Source organism: Aythya fuligula, chromosome 21 (assembly GCF_009819795.1).
Source record: "Aythya fuligula isolate bAytFul2 chromosome 21, bAytFul2.pri, whole genome shotgun sequence".
Lineage (NCBI taxonomy): Eukaryota > Metazoa > Chordata > Aves > Anseriformes > Anatidae > Aythya > Aythya fuligula.
The window spans coordinates 5,287,228-5,303,312 of record NC_045579.1 but is presented as its reverse complement, the minus strand read 5'-3'; positions in this window follow the sequence as shown (position 1 = coordinate 5,303,312).

Below are 16,085 nucleotides of genomic sequence, written 5' to 3'. Positions count from 1 at the left end.
TTTACACCGCTGACAACCTGGGCTTGCCAGAAACTTTGGGAACACCACCCAAAAACCCTAAACCATTCGGGACAGCCACACTTGCTCGGCTTCAGACCCGAGGGAAGTAATTTCCACCTCTCAGCAACTTCGAGAAAAACTTCTTTCCATGCCATAAAGTCAGACAAAAGCCACCACGCGGCTCAGAGCGTGGCCAGCCCCGTCCTGTAACATAAACCCCGATGGTATCTTGAATTTAGCGCTACCGAGCAGACAGCAAGTCAAGAGGCGTACGGCAGATTAAAGGCTATAAATACCTGGTCAGAGGGCAGTTAGAAGGAGCAAAGCATGTTCTGGGCTCTTGCTTTCTACCCCTGAAGAGTCTTCTTTCCAGAGGATAGGCTTAGGATCGCAGTCTTTTTATTTACAAGTTTTCTTCTGGCATTTCAGCTCCCGGCAGCTTTCTGATTTCTCTCCCAGCGGGGCAGGTCGGGCGAGAGCAGCGCCCTACCCAGCTCCCTGCGCCCGAGTGGCCGCGGCGCTGCGATCCAAGTATCTTTTATACCTTCCTGCCTAGGGGTGACTTACCTGCTCCACCTGCCTTTCCCAATTACCCCGAACCCGTCATTGGCTGCCAGGGCACTTCCACTCCGGGCCGGTTCCTGTGACAAACAGGGCAGGCAGGAATGCTCTCGATAAGGCGCCCCGGAGAGCAGAGCGAGCTGCTGGTGGCCAATGCCCCCGGGAAGTGCCGGGAAGAAATCTTTGTTTGTTCGTCCTCACCTTGCTGAAAAATATCCTCCTTGCAAGTTTTTACAGCTCTTCGCCCAGTTCAGATGTTTTTGTTTTTTTTTTTTAATTAATCTCTCCAATTTTCAATGCCTTGGGATCCTGGGCACTTTTTTCACAAGGCAGCAAATCACCCGAAGCAAAGCTTCGGGACACCTAAAATCAACAATTATTTTCCTCGTGTTTCTTCCCAAAGGCCAAATAATTTGAAAATGCCTTAGATTAGGGGCAGAAACGGGATTCTGACAGTCAAATTTCTTGTGATTGGTAGGAAAAAGGAAATAAAAGGTTGCAATAGAAAAATCCAGTAGAAATTTAAATGCACAAAAGATGTTTATAAACTAATTGAAGCACTCTGTACAGTTCTACGTCTGCTTTCAGGCTCCTGTGGAATCACTCAAAATAGCACCGTGTGGCTTCTGGCAGAGAAGGACTTTTATTCCTTGCAGCTTTTGGCAGTTATTGACAGGGAAATATTATTCAACGTACAAGGCTTTTGTAGTTCAAAGGGCATCAGTTCACGATCCAGATAAATGAACCAACAAATTCGTACCCGCGTGCAGATAAGGAAACAGATGTGGGGGCGAGGAGGAATGGACAAACCTGCAAAATTTAGCCTCGTTCTCATTTGTTGCAAGTAATTCTTTGCTTTGCTCAATTTCTCCAAAAGCAATACAAGATTGTGTGTGGGTTTTTTAGGGTGGTGTCAGGAAGTCCCTTATGGATGGGAAACTTTGCTGTAAAGTGCATGGAACTGTTTGCTTTTTTTGGGACAGAGAACTGTCAAAATCCCCCAGATTTTAGTGACAGTCAGAGACAACTCACTTTGGCTTCTAAATTCCTCTACTCCAGGTCACACAGCTCAGCTCTAGCGAGCTGAAACCCTAAAGGAGGCCTTCAGGAATAAAAGAATGGTGAAACGACTTGAGGTTTAAGCAAGCTTTAGGCTTAAATCTAGGGTTACCTGATCCTCCCACAGCTGGAAGGACCTGGCCTAGGGCACGGTCCCTGCAGTGAGCTCCCACCGAGCTCCACGGGCTGACAAGTGCCTCAATGGAGAGGACAAATTAGGAGCAGCTTTCCCAGACCTTAATCAGTGGGGAACATCCCTCAGCAGGCTGTATTGATAGCAGGAGAGATAGCAACAGCCCCCACAACTCGGCTGAGCGATGCTTCCCATCTATTTATAGGGCTGCGCGGGGACGAGCGAGGCTGGGAGAGCAAACGGTGCGCGTGGCTGACAAAGCAGGATGTCGGATGAGTGGCTGCAAGGCAGGATTTAAGCGTCTTGCCCACTTAGTCACCTGCGTGAGCACTTTGGTAAATTGAGCTCAAAATGAGCGATGTTTGGGTAACGTTGCAGCGTGCCTGGGGATGCTGCTTTGGGTAGCGCGCTTTGGGTACGGCTGAGATCCTCTCCCCGTGGAGTCACTGGAGCACCAGCGAGCTTTTTATGATCAGCAGAAAGATGAGCTGTGCTCTGAAGCCAGCCACAAGCACACTTTAAGCCCTTCACCCCTTTAGTCAGCCCAGAAGATGGGGAACTGGGCCAAACACTTGCCCTCGCCCTCCTCCCCCCGTGCAGAGGCTCCGGCTGTGCAAGTGCTGCGTGCGCCCAGGTTTAGCGCCGCGCTGGGTTGATGATGATGATGATGATGATGAAGGGGTTGGCTTCCAAAAGCAAGTGGGAGGCTGTCCCAGTGTTATTTCTGTCCTCTGCTTGGAGGAAGATGCTGAGTGTGTCAGGAGCTGGGCTAGGAGGGGGATCCACGAGGACCAGGAGCACATCCCCACACCTTGGCACTTAGAGACCCCGTGGTGCCAAGTAGGAACAGTTCCTCTACATAGACCTCTATTCATCATTTCCAAAATACATTTAAAAACAGGGCTATCAGCCTTTTTTCATCATAATCTTTGTCTGCATTGTGTATCTGGATGGGAACTGGCTCTCACATAGGGCTGGTGGCCCCAGCCAGAGCCCTGACCACGCAGGACCCCACCTGCAGCAAATAACCCCGATTGAAACACTGAAGCCTTCAATTATTGCAGGCTCTCCACCATCACCTCTCCTTATTTTCCCAGTATCAGCAGCCCTTGTCATCTCATCTAGGACTGCGGGTGAAGTGATGAGATCTTCTAAGTAGTATGTACTCTTTTCGGGGACTTTGGGAAGGTTTGTAATGGAAAAGATTGTTTCTAACAGCAGCTACCAGTGGGCTGAGGATGTGGCCATTTAAAAACCTGCAGGCTGGTCTTCTTAGTGTAAAAAGAAGTGTGTATGGTACGGAGTAGTGAGAAGAGACTGCTGAGTGTGGCTTTAATCAATTTCCTTGGCTTGTCTTCACCCCTGCTGCTGTTGCTCAAACATAACACCTTTTGTTTTCTGTGTAGTCCATCTCAGTGTATAAACTAAAGCCACTAAATAAGGATGGCTGGCAAAACAAAGAAAATAAATGAAAAAGCACCAAGCTGCCTCTGACCTCTCTCTCCCTCCCTCCAAGGCTAGCTAGTTTCTCAGTATGGTGTGCTACCTGCCTGGGGATGCTCCTTTTTGCTTAGGTTTCGGGTACTGCCTACAGCTCCTTCCCTTCATTAGGACACAGCCTAGGGCTGTACAGAGCCTGGAAGGGCTCTGGAAGGTCTTGCATGAGGAGAGGAGCCTGAGGGAGCAGCTGATGAAGCGCAAAAGCATCCCGAGACAGCCTGCTCGGTCTCAGCTTTTGCAGGACAAAACCAGGCGAGAACAAGCCCACCTAAAACAAACCCCCTCGTGCAACATATAACAGGACCCTGCACGGGGTTAAACGCTCACAGCTGGGCGATGCTGCTTCGGGTGTGTTTGCTATTAGCTCACACACTTCTGTGCCTGCTCCCACGCTTCTGGAAGGCAGTGAAAACATTTCCCACCCCCCCCCTCCACAGCCTCTGAGGGTTTGGGCACGGCCCCAGCTCAGTAGCTCTGCTCTCCACCTTCCTCTTTCATCTTAACCAGGGGGTGAAGAAATGGTGAGAGGCAGTAGTGGGTTTTCCTGGCATCCCTTTTTGATCCTCCGGTGTTTCTGGGAGTCAGAAGGCCCGGCACTCCTGCAATTAATGCTCTGGGGTGGTAAACAGCATTACCGAGTGATGTTTCCCATGCTAACTCACGGGCTCTTGTGTTTGTCGGGCTCCACGTGCAGCCAGGTGTTCCCAGTGAAGCCTTATCATCGTGGCAGCAGTTTGTACCTGCGGCAAGACTGGGCTATTTAAATTCCAAAGCAGATATTGTGTACCGTCAGGAAAGAGCCTCGGTGAGTCACCAGCTAGACGGGAACTCACCCTGGGACACTTCTAACGCGATTATATTTTGCCCTGCCGTAGCTGTTTCTATCAGACAATCTCCAGACACTTTATAGACATAATGAGCTATGTAACTTCCAGTAACTATGGTTATCAAGGAAGTTATCTGACTTTATAGGAGGGGAACTTTTGTGCTGCATGGGGAGGCAATGTTGGGAAATGCTCCGTGCAAGGAGCAGGGCCTGGGCAAGCTGCACCCCTTAGCATGGCAGTGACCCCTCAGAGCAGAGGGAGAAGGTTTTAAACAGGATTTGGAATGGGAAACACCACCAGAGTCATGCACTGCTGATAAACATCCACTAAGGCAGCTTGGTATGGATTTGGAGAGAAACTGTTCCTGTTAGAGCTGTGGATTGAGCCCCTCAGGTGCCTCCTGCCCTGTAAGCGATGCCCATCTTGCCTAACCCATCCAAACCCGAGTCCTGGGTCCTTTGCACTTCACCTCATTCAAACTCCAGATCCTCCTGGCGCCTACCTTAGCACTGCCCTCCACTTCCTGTAGTCACCAGGAAAGCAGCACGATTAGATAATCGTTACAAGGCACCGAGGCAATGCCGTAATTTTCCTGATACTCTGGAACTCGTGAGCGTGACTCCTCAGCAGCTTGAGGCTGCGTGATTCAGCCACTCATGGCTGGCTTCTCGAATAGCAGGAATAGCAGCCATTCCCTGCACATAAGGTCAGGTCTTTCTTTCTTTCTTTTTTTTTTTTTTTTTTCCCCTAGTCCATTATTTCAGGAGTAAGTGACTCGGACCGATGGATACACCGTGGTTTATAAATCACTGGTGAGCTGTGACACCGAGCCTAGCAGACTGCTGGCTTCCCAAATTGTGCTGCTTCTACAGTGGTTTGCAAGGAAAGTTTGATATCAGAGGCAGAGCTGCTCCAGATTTCACCAGTGCCTCCTACTACCTGCCACCAGGGCAGAAAACTGCGTGCCCAGCTGACGAACTCTCTGAGATTTCAGTCTCTACAATTTTTACTATTTTCTATAGTCACGAACCTGTGCAGCCCGTCTTGTATAGCAGAGAGGAATCACCTTACAATTTAGCAAAGCCTCCAGCGTTTGCAAGAAGTGAGAGCTTCGTGCAACACTGCTGTGCCTACACAGGCATACCAAATCTCAAAAGAACCGTTAAAAATAAAATAAAAATTGAACACAGCTGCATACACAAGTCCCTTTCCGCAGAGCACTTGTTGAGCTGCTTCTGTGGCTCTGCTAAGAAATCCTGAATGATGGTATAGGATTGAGAACCACCACGATATAGGATTGAGAACCTAAAGAAGTGAATATACAAGGTTGTAGCTCAAGCTTTTTTTTTTTTTTTTTCCTACCATGACTTTTCCAGCCTAGACTCTCAAACTGTTGTCTTTAAATGTGTTTATTAAATTTAATCAAATAAAGCTATTTGATTAAAATACCTTCTTTTTGGAAGGATTATTTTCATCAACCTGGCAGATCTAAGATGGCTTTTTGTAGAGCTTTTCACATTTCTAGCTGAGCAGGTGGCTTTTCCAGGACACCTGCTAATCAGTGACTGACACCTAGGACACCACGGACATCCTAACCCTCTGGCCACATTCATTAGCAAGAAGGGAAGGTCCCTGGCACTTCCAAAATTAGGGATCGAAAGATCTTAGGGTTCCCAAGAACTGCAGTGCCAGCTCCCTTTGATACTGTAAGTGGCTTTCAGATGGAGCACGTGGCATGTGCAAGGGAACCACAGCCATCACCCTCCTGAAACATTAATATGATGCTCTTCCCACGACCCAGTGAGGTGGCTGATGCTGTTGCAAGCCCTAAAATGAGCGCAGAGGCAGCTGCAGCCACAGCATGTTGCTGGTGAAGGAGACCAGCAGCAGGACTAGAGGGGTGGCAGGAGCAGCATGACCAGGCTCTCCCCAACACGTTATTAATTGCTCTCATGATTGTCCCGCAGAGGTCATGTTCCTGCGGTTACTCACTTCCCGGCCCTGTGCAGTGAGATGATGAATTTGGGAAATGGGGTGTGATGTCAGTGAGGAGGGGATGTCTGCAGGGACATCTTGCTTCCCCAGCAACTTCTCTTATGTAATGAGCTGCCTGTCCTCCGCTGCCTAAATCCTCCCCATCCATGTTGCCTAAATCCTCCTCTTCTCCACTTAAACTGTGCTTGGCTCAGCTTGCATCTATATGGCAGAATGGATGGTTCACCCCACAGTGGGTTTGTGTGCGCTCATGGGAGCATGTCCTGCCAGGACGGAGGTGTTGGGCTGCTAATTTATCTGACCAGGGATATCTTCTGGTGTGCCAGGCCTGAATTCCAGCACGTTGCTCCCCATCAGACCACTACAGAAAGGATCTGATGGTGACAAGGACCAGGCTCCTCCGTGGTGGCTGTGGTAAGCGCTCACACCCTGAGAGCTCAGTGCTAACGCTGATGTTTTGGGGTTACAAACAGCATTTTACGGGTTGATCCCTTTCACCTTCTTCAACCTGAAAGAGTCCACCAGCTTGAGGAGAGTCAAACGGAGTGCATCTTCTCAGCAATCTCCAAGGACAAACATGAATCTAAGCTCTCTATTTCCCTGTCGTGTTCTCCCACTTCAGGAAGAAGCTGCAATCTTCTTGCTCTTACCCCCACAGATGTAACCCTCAGTCCCTGTGTATGTCCACAGAGCCATCAAAGCAGGGAGAGTGGTGGACCTGGTAACCTCTAACTTCCAGCTGGGGGACGGACCGTCACACTTTGGTCCCAATGATACCACATTTCTGAGCAAGCATAGGACTCCACCTACTGTTTCCTTCCCTTTCCCATCCCAGAAGCTTAATTATAGCTCCCTGAGACGTATCATGGTCATAAAGCTCTGCAGGAGTGAAAAGCCTCTAAAGCCCCAGAGAGAAATTGTTCCTTCTCTGCCCTCTACCCACCCAACACAGAAATGATGGGATGTGTCATCACACACATCATCTCTGTGTAAGGTGTCTGTGCTTGATTTGCACTCCTTCAGTATCTCAGCCATTGATAGAGCTGATCTCCAAATGGTGGCTGAGTGTTTTTATGTGTGTGACACATCCGTAATGGCCAGTACTTAACTCGGAAGGATTCATCGGCTTAGTTCTTGTAATTGTATTTGCAGTTGGATATACATTTGTGTTACTATCATATACAGTTAATCATTCAACTGCTTAAGGAAGTACAGGAGGAGTAGAGGATGATCCCCTAGGTACAAGATTGGTTTGAAGTACAGTAAGCAAAGTATCTCAGTGCTTTTTCCATGCTGCAGAGAGCAGTTTGCACTTTGATCCTAAAGAATGCGGTGGGACATGAATGCAAAACATGTCCTCATATGAATTTGTAAATCTAATCGTAGATGCAGAGATATATCCCGAGTCCCTGCGAGATAAAGCAAAGTGAACAGCAGTCTGTGTCGCCACAAGGGTAAAACGCCCTTCTAGTGCATCAGATAAATTGTCACTATTACCTGTATATAGAGACATTTTTAAAAAAAAAGAAAAGAAAAAAAAAAGTGGGGGTATTCTTTGTGCCTTCACTAAAGTTTAATTTATACTTTCATCCCTGGGCCTCATTCTGTCCCCAAACTCTTTGTGACATCTGGATCTGGGTCAGCGAGGCGCCCTTATGCTTTGCGTTCCAGCAAGAGGCACCAGGTCAGTTAAGGATCCAAAGGGAAAGAGCAATCGGGAGCAATGTCCTTTTAATATCTCTCCGCCATGTTCCACATGCATATTTATTGTGCTATTTTGGCAAAGTAGGACACCAGAGCGCTTTGCAGCTCTCTCCTCGGGCTCTTGATGTTCACCCTAGGGACTGGCAGAGAGCTGGTGTTTCCCAGTGTGACTGAGAACAAAACCAGGCGATATCTCACCAGATCCTCTGTGGATACAAGTGGGTTTCACTCTGGAGTTCTCCAGCATGCTCATGGATGCTGAGGATCCAGTCCTCAGAGGAAGCAGATTGGCACCTGAGCAGCATTGGTGTCTCCTGTGCCCGGTGTGGCTGCACATGTACGCACACAGCAGCAGAGATAAACACTGCTCTCCTCCTGCTTACACCATCCTGCCTTGTTCTTTATTCACTGTGTGCTCTAAGCCATATGCCCCGAATCTCTCCTTTGCTCAGCACTTTGTACAGCACGGGGCATCAGCACCTTGCAGTTCCAGCGTAACAACAGCAATATTCCAATAATATCACAATATTACTGGGCAGGATCTCTGATTTTTTTTTTTTTACACTCACTTTCAAGCATAACCCAGTGTTACACAACTGCTTGCACCAACTTCAGCAGAAAATGAGGGTGCTCATCAGCTTCCAGGAACAGACCTTGGGCTATAAGGAAAATTCAGTGTATCCTGCCCTGCCTTTCATTCTGAGGAGAAAACTACCCTCAAACGGAGGAATGAAAACTTATAAAGTTAGGCAGTAAAGAACTATAATTGCTGCGTATTCTCCAAAGAATACCCCCAGCTAGTTAGCAGGATGAACGATTTAAGTTCTAGACCGCGGGCACGAGGCAGCAGCCCCCAGAGGCCTAGTTCTGAATTCACAGCCAGTGCTCAATTTTCGAGGCTGCCATGTGGACACACGTTTCTTCAGCTACTAAATGAACTGCATGCCCCAGAGATCCTTCCTATCACTGCTCCATCTCTGTGAAAGACATCGGGGAAGATATTTGAGCTCTCCTGCTTTGGTGAAGGGGAAATATCAGAACAGAGATGCTGAATGCACATAAGCCAGGGCAGGACTGGCCTCCAGCCTTCACCAGTTATTTTGTGGTGCAGGCTCCTGACCCCTCTGTCTGGGAATCCTTCCAGACCTAGAATCGGCCCCAGAAAGCGAGCATGAGAAGCCCCAAGACCCCCACCACCCTTTGTAGATGCCAGGCCTTCCTTTTAACTGCATTGCCCTCGCCTTGCAGAAGGAAAGTTAAATACCGAAAAGTCTGGCACCTCCAAAAGGAGGCGAGAAGCTGGGGGCTTTAGTTGCTCAGAAATAAGATTTGTCTCCCCAAGTCTGGCTTTGTTGCTATTTTCTGTAAGAATTCCACAACAAAATATATTGCAAGATTTTTTTTTTTTGCTATATACTTATTTATTTTGTGCATCATTTACATTTATTTTAAGAGTTCGTGAAACAAATGACATCCACCTGCCTTCCTCACCCAGCACCACCTACTCCTTCGTGTCTCTCCCTGAGCTGAGGGGTGAATTACCGTCCTGAAAACAGACTGAAATGCCATAAAAATAAGGTCTTGCAGCCTGATCAGTGGGATCGCTGGTGCAGCACCACTTACAGGCTGAACCACTTTAGGGAAGATAAAGCTTTTGCAGAAGAGACAGGTCATCTCCATGGTTTTTCTTTAAACTGCAGAACATCCTACTTCGTCTTATTATTAGTAACAGGGAGAAAGTGCCGGAGTTCTGGTTTTGTAACTGTGTGCTCTGAGGTGACGAGCTAGAAGACATACAAGGAGCCTCGGCTCGTCCTTGTGGCATTTACAGTGAAGGAGAGAGGAAAAGAAAAGCTGCTCCGTGCATAATCTGAGCGATCAAATGTGGCAGCTCTGCACATCTTTTATTTAGGGAGTTCCTTTTCGTCTGGGCAGGTGGATTCAGAGATTTTGATCCCCAAACCAGCCGCCCCCAGGAAGCAAAAAGCCAGCTGGCTCCATCCTGCTTATTTGTTTATAACAAATAAGAGTTTTAAGAGGTCTCTTTATGCCAACGCAGCACACCGAGGCAGTTTACAGCTGTCCGAAACGTGTCGCTGCGAGCGTGGTAGCCTCCAGCAGGTGAGAAATCACAAGTGCCATGTTCTAATACTGTATAATAGAGATTTTACAGCCATGAGTGGATGTCGGGAAAATTGCTGGTTCATCTGCTGGCTTCCTGCCCCTGAGAGGAGGCGCATTACGTGCTGGCCTTGAAGCCCTGGCCAAACACGCACTGCCTCACCGCCACCATGCCCCCAGGTGGTGATGGAGGAATATCGTGTTAGGGAGCAGGGAGCACATCATTTAGGGTGCTCAGCACCCAGGAGGGCTAAAGAGGCACACCAGTGGGATGGGATTGATCCATCAGAAAGACCATGAGGTGCCGAGGCCATGGCTGGACCTGGTGGCCTTGGGCACAGGAGAGCCGGTCACCGCCAGGATGAGAGCGTGCATTCCTCATCACTCATCCCCTGCTAAGGTCTAGAGGCAAAATGCTCACAATTATGCGACGGTGAGCATGTTGTTTCATTGTCTGGAGGGTTAAAATTTATGTTTTCATAAACATTCAGGTGAATTCCTTAAATTTTTATTGCTTTGTAATATGCTATGCTCTTGTCTAAGCTTTTTTCCTGGGTCTAGTTGTTTACTTTTCATTGTATAATCTTTAGGAACATTCAGAAACTCACAGAACACCTTTTTCAATTATTTCCCTTATTTATTTGCATTTTCTGAGAACTACATATTTAAAAAAAAAAAAAAAAAAAAAAAAAAAAGCTGCATGTGAGGATGAAACATTACTTCTGGACCCAGAAAACTGAAGGCACGGAATGACAGATTAATTAGCTATTACATAAAAGAGAGGGGAGAAAAGGGAGAGAAATCATCATATTTTTTTGCTCAATATAAGGCAAACACGGGGTTAAAACCACTTCAAGCCAGAGCTCTGATCAGCCAGCTCCTGGAGGTGTGCCCACTGAGGAGGTGTTAATTTGGGAGGACTGGAGCATAAATAGGCAAGCCCAAGCCTAGGAAGGTTTTTTTTCCTCCTTTTGTTGTGCCTTTTTCTTGGTGAGCTGAAGATAGAAAACTGCGAATCAAGTCTTGGAGGATAAACCTGAAGAAAATGAGCTGTGATTACGAATTTGATGCCCACTGATGTCTCACCTGCGTGGCAGGTGGCAGTGATTTCCATTTTATGGAAGCTCTTTCACTTGGCGAGGTCTTCTGGAAGATAGTGCCATGCTGTCATGCCTGGCTCTTCAAGAAGTTTTTCCTACCCTTTGTGTGCATCAGGTAGCTCAACCTAGTGAGCAGGTTATTTTCTGTAAGCCTCTCTTGCCGTAAGCTGAACTAATTCAAATCAAAATATAAGTTTTAAAGCTAGCAATGGATTTCCTCTGTTATTCGAGATGACAGCTCAAAGCTGAATTTGTGGGCAAGTCTGAGAGCACAAAAGCAAGGGTTTGTACAAAGTGGTAATAGCTTTTAGTAGACGAATCTGTTAAGCTTTCAGCTGTGAGAATGGCTGAAAGAAAATTGCCCTGAGCTTTAATGGAGAGATCCAGAGATAGGGATGTGAGGCTGGGGATCATGTGCTGCTAGTCTCCAAAACTATGGGAGCTATTTACTTTCATAAAAGCAAAGAAAAAAAAAAAAAAAGACGCCAGGCTCCTTCCTCTTTCAGCAGCTACATGCGTGCCTTTTGAAGTATGCTGTGAATTTCCTGGATGTGAGAAAGATATTTACAAAATTATCAACTGCTTGCTCAGGAACAGCAAACGTAAGCCCCCGGGGACAGCTTAATAAATGGCAGAAACCTCATTCTCCGTGCTGCTTCAAGCAGGAGAGCCATCAGACCTCCCAGTTTCGGGGGCTGCAACAGAAGCCTCCTGGCAGGAAATCCTCTTGCGCAAATCTGTTTCCTTCTTGCTTCCTCTGCTGCAAAGTTTTTATTTTTTTTCCAGAAACAATCCCTCTCCTGAATGTTGTGGAAACTGATTTTGTTGTTTCTTGATTTATCCTTCGCTTGACTGTTCTCTTAGGTCCTTTTGATAAATGCTAGAGCCAGGCTTGCTCTCTCCAAGATGCTCTTGTGCTCTTTTCTTTTCACGTAGGGCAAGCTGTAAGTGCTGAGCTGTGAGCTGGTTTTTCTGAGACTCGGTGAGCCTCCTGCGAGCAGAGCACAGACATGAAAGAGGCCCTGACAAAAGAGGAACGCAGCGAACACTGACAGTGGGTACGGCAGTGAGAAAATGCAGCAGTTCACTCCAGTCCAGATAAAGAAGCTTTTCAGGGGAGGAGAGCAAATTTCCCTTGCTGCTTCATAAATTGTGCTGCTCTGACAGCTGCTCAGGTGCACCTGGGATGGCGAGGACTTCATTTTTGGTGCAAAAAGATGAGTTTTTTCTCTGTACGTGACCATATACCTCACGTATTGAAAGGATTGTGGCCTTTGGTTTTAATATATAAATAGAGGGGCTGCAGAAATGATGGTGCTGTATTTTGAAAATGCAGTTAACGATTCTGATGGCTCAAGAACATGATGCTTCTGCCCTCAACTTGGTACCAGCCACCTCGCTCAGACATTGCTCCTTCCTTCCCAAACACATTCGAGTTGATTTTGTAGCAGGTCCCATGCCAGCATATGTTGTGTTCGGGGACACCTGGGCAACACACTGATCTCTTCAGGCCGTGATGTGCCTTCACTGACACCAATTTTTGTGCTTATCAAGCCAAAAAAAAAAAATATATCCTACCAAAGCAGAATGCAATTTAGTTTTTAATAAAACTTAAATGGAAGCCAATATATCACTGGGAATCTCTTTTCAATGTGATAGTAATTAAAGCTATATATAACTGGGATCATTAAAACTTTAATATACTCTCATGTTTATTTATATAGCTCATATTTAATCTTTGTACTCACACCAAGAGCCTCAGGAGTGATTTTGTTCCTCCTCACCTCTTTGCCCTCCCTTCCTTCTCCCTGGTTGTGAAATGCATAGATAATGTTTACAAAGCCAAGGAAATTGGACAAGATTTAAACCTTATTAGGTGTAATTCATTTAATTATGCATATTTGGTAAATTTACCCTCAACTAAGCATGCGGAAATAAACGGTTCATTAGGAATGATGAATATTTATGTTTTTCCACTTCCTACCTTTGCGTGCTTGGCAAATGTTTGCACGCGAAGACATTGCTTTGTTATATCACAAAGAAAGAACACCCAAGGAGAGAAGAAAATGTGTAACACCACTACTACAATTTGCAGAGTGCTGTTTCTAGCGCTAGAAAGTTTAGCTAATGGAAACATAAATCATCCTGATGCTGTTCTGTGCCTGTATAGAAATCGTTTAAATTAAGTAGAACAGAAGATCCTCCCAATGTTACAAATCAGCAGATAGTTGGGTAAAAAAAAATATATAATTTTTTTTAAACAGTGGAACCTAGAGAGTTTTCAATCAGTGTTGTATTTATCTATTCAAATTGCTTAGCTGCACAGGCTGTTGTGTACTTGGACAATCCTTTTCAATCCACTTTTCCAGGCAAGCTTTGCCTGCAATATTTAGCATCGGACAATCTGCTTTGGAGGTGTAGTCTTCAGTTAGGTTACACGTAGATGCTTACACTGATTAAACCAAATAATAGTTATGGTCTTAAATTTCTAAGCTGAAATTAATTCCTTAGTATAGGAAATATAAAAGTGTGTGTATGTCACATACTGCCTTAAAATTATCAGGGTTTTTTATACATTTAAAAGCTGCATTTTGCAGTTCTCATTTATACAGTGTCAACATTTCTGACCAAATGCCAATAAGCAAGCACGTAAATCATTGTCTTGCAATGGGGAAGAAAGATTTTAAGAAAACTGAGAGAAATCTATTCTAACATCTATGGCTCTGGCACAAACGTCGCCAAAGCTAACAAATAATGTTCTGGTTTGGAAAGGAGTGGCCCGTGACACTGGGGTTCCTCCCAGCACGGGTCCTGCTGCCAGGGCTGGATGCTGGGGGGGAATTTGCAGCCTGACAGCCCTGCTCTGAGCGGGGGACAAGCCATGGGCCAGCGGTTGCAAAGGCATCTGTGCAAACAGCTGCCCTTGGCTCTTGCTAGCTTGCTGCACGGCGAAGGCGAGATAAAGATGATGACCAATTTCAGCACGTCTGGCTTCCCGATGGAGCCGAGGAGGTTTCTAGTTTGCATACTGTAACTCCGCCGACCTGCAACCGTCGCTGCATGGCAGAACACCTGATGCGACCGAGGAGGAGTTGACTCAGAAATGTCAGATTTAAAAATAGAAGGCTTCAAAAGTCGTAGGACAGCCCTGCGGCTCGGGGAGGTCGGTCATCCTCCTACACATGCAAAACAGCAGCAGGATAAAGGGTGGGGAGCAGGCTGGGATGGAACAAAACCCGAGCCATAATGACAAATGTCCCTTGCAGAATGAGTTTGCTGTTGTTCCTATGGTTCCTAATCCACGCTTTGCAGATATCTAGGAATGCGTAGATTACTTCAGGGAGATTTACATATTGGTATTTAGCTAAGAAAAATAGCCCTGGTTCCTCCTGCGCAGGAATCCTTTACAAAGAACTGCACAGCTCCATTAAAGGAAAAATAAAAAAGAAAAAAAGAAAGAAAAGCAGAAATGGTTGAAAAGCACCATACAAAAGAGAAGTTTTCAAGCTTCTGTTCTTTCTTTGTGTACTACAGTAGGAGCAGTGTAATTACGTAGGCAAAACGATTTTGTTGTCTGGTAAGCAGAATGCTTACAATGACTCTGAGCTTTTCACCGCTGTCTACAAAACCACAAGCGTGGTAGCAGATTGCCAGTGACAGCGCGGCAATATTCTTTATGGTAAACATAGTTACAGAGCATTAGTTTTCATATTTTGGAGAGAAAGGAGGTTTATCATCAGGGACAAAATTTTATGCTTCTGAACTTACTGTTTTTTTTTGCTTTTCTAAACAGGAAAAAGTCCAGTTTCAAAGCAATATTCTTATTAACACTTGATTGCGTTTCCTTTAACTGCTTGTTTTTATGATGTGTTTTTATCTCCAGTCCTTTCCAGCTGGGTTTCCAGGGATAAAACTGGAATTTCAGCTGACCTTCTAAATGTGGACTCCCAAAATATTTTAAACGGTAAGGTATTTCTGAGTTTGCACAGGTAGGAAAGTAATACAGGGTGATTGTAGCCTGAAGAAAAAAAGGGCTTGAGTTCTTCTCTGATAATTTGTACCAAGCTTGGACATAAGAATCATCCCATTGTTTTTAAATGTCTTTTGTTCGCTATCAGACTACATGTAGTCTGTGGAGTCCTTATCTCATAGCTTGCTATAAAACAAACAGCTATTATGCCCATCTGTTTTGTTCTTTTGAACTCTGGAAATATCTCCTGTGTGGATCAAGCCTGTGACTGCTTTCCTTTTATGTTCTACGCTAAAACTTGCAGGGTTTACCATAAAAAGCACTTGCAATTTAATTTTCCTTTCTAGAGCATTGCCTTAAGGGAAAAAAATGTGTAAAGGAAACTTGTAATTAAAATAAAGTCAAGTGATATGCATGTTCTTTCTGGTGCTATTAAAAATCCCAGCTCAAAAGAAATAGTAGAACAAGTTGTTTTAGTGGTAGTACATTCGTTTCAAACTGTCCATGAAAATCATTCTGGAATAGTCCCCTTCCCACCAGGACCCCTGTGCTTCTGCTTGGTAGGAGCATCACACACGGCAGCATACAGACCCATATGTTTTATTTCAAATGCCTAATCTTTGAAATATCTTTTGGCTTCTCTCGGTGTTTCTCAAGAAGGTCTTTCATTCCCATAACCCAGATAATGAGAAGCAAGGGAATCATCTCCATATTTCTCAATTAACAGTTAGGTATTCCAAAGATGCTAACTGTACAACCACCTCAATCTATCCAATTACACCGGTAATACAGTTTGGAACGGTTGCTATATGTGCCACGAATCCATCAAGATGTTTCCCCAGTCAACAGAAATATTGCCACCAGATTAGCAGACCATAAAACGATGTCAGTGCTAGCAGTGATTCTTTTGACAAGACAACTAATGTTTTTACTTCTGTTATGTAGGTCATATCTGCTTAAGAGCAATAACTTTCTGCTTGACTGCCTTGCTGTGTGTCATCCAGGTAATCTTCCAGGAAGAGTACAGGATGAGCAAATGTATTTGCAAAATGGAGTATCGTTTACCATCTGGCATGCATTGTTTGAGTCTTGTTACAAATTTTACAAACATCTTG